Source organism: Triticum aestivum, unplaced genomic scaffold, assembly GCF_018294505.1.
Source record: "Triticum aestivum cultivar Chinese Spring unplaced genomic scaffold, IWGSC CS RefSeq v2.1 scaffold78113, whole genome shotgun sequence".
Lineage (NCBI taxonomy): Eukaryota > Viridiplantae > Streptophyta > Magnoliopsida > Poales > Poaceae > Triticum > Triticum aestivum.
The window spans coordinates 1-3,814 of record NW_025234381.1 but is presented as its reverse complement, the minus strand read 5'-3'; the positions used below and the strand labels follow the sequence as shown (position 1 = coordinate 3,814).

Sequence of the window (3,814 nt, the reverse complement as noted above, 5' to 3'; positions counted from 1 at the left end):
TGTGGCTGCGCGCGCCCGGACGCGGTCGTGCGGGCGGGTTCCTGTCCATGCTACACGAGGCGTGCGGGCGGGTTCCTGCCCACGCCACACATGTGGCAGTTATCGGGACCCATTAATAACGCCATCAGTAGATGAGCTGTATGTTTTGGGTGTAAATATACTATATAAATATTCCTCGCAAAAAAATACTATAAATCTATTTTTTACTATATATATGAGCTGTATATTTTGGGTGTATATCAACATACGCATTTATAGGATACAGACCGATGATTTCAATTAATGTATTTAAATGTTAACATATATGTAAATAAATCGAAAACTTGTAGCATACACCTATGTCCATTATAAAAAGCCATCTAAGACCCTAATCACAGAGCAGGAACCCAGGCATATCTGAAAAGATTGGCTTAACCTCCCAGTAAACACGCTATCTCTCTCTCTCCCTTTCTCATTGCCACCATCAAGCCAGGATGAGGTCGTTCTACAAGATGCTACTACTTTCGCTTGCCCTTGTTGCGCTGCTATCCTCAGGTATGTACGTTTGGAGCATGTTTTGTGATCAATTTTGTATGGCGACCCTTCCACTATCGTTTTCTCATAATAAATCTCTGCAATCTTTATATGCTGGAACGAACATATAGATCTGATGATTCAGGCGACGGCTAATGGTGGCGGCTCGCTAATCCCTGAAGACTGCCGGCAGACCCCAGTCATCCCTGGGCCGTGTAACCCCAAGGCTTGTCTCCGCAACTGTCAAATCAACGTTGGCCCCGGTGCGGTTGGCGATTGTGATGCTGGCGGATGCCGGTGCACATACTGTACTGCATCTCAGCGGAACTAAGCAGTGATTGTTGCTTAATTTTTCTCAGTTTCGATAATATGCAAAATGTTGGGTTCTTTTTTCTGTCTGGCTACCTGGCAAATACTCCTACTTGGAAATTCAAATCAGGAATGTCAGAAATTTCATCGATTCGAGGAGCGGTTGCCTGATTAGCATGTTTGCTTGTGATTACCACATCTGAAAATTAAGGTGTGGTCCTCTAGCCTCCCCTCTCCCTTTGCTAGAGGTGTGCTGCTCTAGTCTCCTCGATTTATCTTCCTTTGCTAGTGTAGTAAATTGATGGAGCTCGTGAAATCGTGAACGGTGTACAAGTTATAACGCACATATATAGCTAGCGTTTGTCCTTTCAAGCTGACAATTCGTTTATATTCACGTTAGTAATAAAGAAATTGAAGCCATTTTCATGCACGGTAGGCAGCAAGAACTGCGTCGTCATTGATCAAACGTATGCAAGTGGGTTTTTTCCTTCGGCTACAATGAATTCACACATTTTCAATCTTTAAAGATCATCCCTTTCCCTGCTGGTTCTCCACTTGTCTGTCGGATCCTAACACATGCACTATCCCAAAATTCATACCACGATGCAGTCAAATCTTTATCTGTTCTAAATGTTCAATAAAAATTGGTAGTCAATGTCGCCCACAGCGCAATAGGAGTAGGAGGGATCAGAAAGTTATGAAGATAAGCTTGCCCTGCTCGGAATTTCAAGGAGGCTAGACAGGATGCTTTCCGGATATGCGATCCCAATGAAACATTGTGTGTCTCATCTAGTTTTGCCACCGAGCCACGCCAGTTCTTGGGGTACTGTGCTCGACACCAACCCAGCCGTTCTGCAAGAATCACTGGGGCTTGCTACGTCCAGTGTAGTCGCGGTTTGCGCGCACGGGACACATTGCTGACGTGATGGGGACCCCGACCCGGATCCACGTTGATGGTTGTGCATCCTAAGCGCTTACTGGGCACCAGCGATGTGCAGTTACACATGGACATGGCCATAGGAAACAAACAAGGTGCTGGCACGCAGACTGAAAGGAACCCATTGGGGGCGTGAGACTCTGGCAGGCGTGGACCACATAGTTTTACCTTTTTAATTAAAATACGTCGAAAATGTAACCGTTGTCGTTCCTTTTGTATGAAATCCATCATGTCTGTATGAAATCCGGCTGTGTTTGCATGAATTTCATCAATTTGCTGAAAAGAGTTTGAAAAGTATGTGACTAGCATTGGATGGCGTCCTCCGCATCTGTGTCCGCGGACGGTTACCTCCCTGTCCGTGGACGGATGCGGGAGAGAATTTGCGGGTTGCCGCTGGAGATGCCCTTAGCATGTTTGCTTGTGATTAACACTTCTGAAAATAAAGGTGTGGTCCTCTAGCCTCCTGTCTCGTTTAGCTAGAGGTGCTTGCTCTAGTCTCCTTGATTTATCTTCGCTTGCTAGAGTATTAAATTGATTGTCCTTTTGAGCAGACAATTCGTTTAACATGCACGTTAATAATGAAGAAATTGAAGCAATTTTCATGCACGGCGACGTGTCAAACTGCCCTAAACTCGTTCAACCAGGATTGCTACTTTGGCATTTTTTGCTCATGGAAACGTGGTGGTGTTTGAATATTATTTTTTTGTTTTGGCCAAGGCCTAACTCTACTGTAAATAACTGACATGCTCACCTTATTATATAGAAATGGTTGGCGGCTTAATCCACACATCTTCAATCTTTAAAGAGCACACGTTTCCCTGCTGGTTCTCCACTCTTCACTTGCCTCTCGGACCCTCACAAACGCACTCCTACACTATCTCAAAACCCAAAACTCATACCGTGATTTCTCTCAAAAAAAAACTCATATCATGATGCAGTCAAATCTTTATCTGCTCTAAATATTCAAAAAAATCGTAGTCAATGTCATCCACGGCGCCATAGGAGTAGGAGGGATCAGAAAGTTAGGAAGATATGCTGGCCGTGCTCGGAATTTCGGGAAAACTAGGCAGGGTGCTTTCCGTGTATGCGATCCCAATGAAACATTTCGTCGTTCATCTAGGGCTGCCACCGAACCACGCCGGGTCGTAGACAAGTACTGTGGGAGACACCAGGCTAGCCGTTCTGCAAGAATCTTTGGTGGTTGCTTCGTCTGGTACTGTGCTGTTGCGGTTTGCGCCGTGGAACATACTGCTGACCTGATGGAGACCCGGACCCACCTTGAAGGCTGCGCATCCTAAGCGTTTACTGGGTGCGAACGATAAGCAATTAGGCATCAACGTGGCAATAGCAAACAAAGAAAATGCGGGCAAGCAGTCTGCAAGGAATCTACGAGCTTTGTGTGTTGGCGTGGAACATAGTCGGCCATGGCTTCACATCACCAACAGTCCTGCATGGATTCTTGGGTTCCGATCAACAAATAATTCCTTCAATCTCCCGATCTTCCACGTACTTTGTTTCTGACGCACAAATGATAGGACATGTCCGGTAAAATATGTTCATTAAAAGGATAAACGAATGAACTAAAAAAATGAAAGAATAGGATTAAGATTAGTGAATCTACCCAAGTTCTAATGCAGTCCCAATTTTTGCATTTCACCCCGTGGCCACCCAAAATTAGCTGATGCTTCAAATTGAATCGCCAAGAGTTAATCCCAGGAGTTCCATTTCTGAAAATTTTGACATCGGGTTGCGTCGAAATATCCCGGCAGCTCATCATTAGAATATGAATAGCAATCTTGTTCGGTAGCTTTTGACTTGCCAGCATAATTTAATCAAAGAACGAAATGCCTCTCAATTTGTTGTGGAGAATAGACTGCCAGCATTCTTGCGCAGAAGTGCAGTAATGAATTGGACTAGTAATTGTGTGTGTGGGTGTGTGTGAACTGAGACTTGCTCGGATGGATAGGTTCTCTGTGGTGGAGCCAACCACCAGGGTTCGAGACCTAGACTTAGCGATGATGCTTGCATTTTTCTGGATTTATTCCAGCCTTTCGC

At 44.9% G+C, this 3,814-nt stretch overlaps 1 long non-coding RNA gene across 1 annotated transcript; it reads left to right on the top strand.

The window, feature by feature from the left end:
- Window positions 1–336: 336 nt before the first annotated feature.
- Window positions 337–901, top strand: LOC123176173 (uncharacterized). The gene is made up of 2 exons (XR_006488391.1): window positions 337–534; window positions 645–901. It is a non-coding gene; the product is annotated as an uncharacterized lncRNA (long non-coding RNA).
- The last annotated feature ends 2,913 nt before the right edge of the window (window positions 902–3,814 follow it).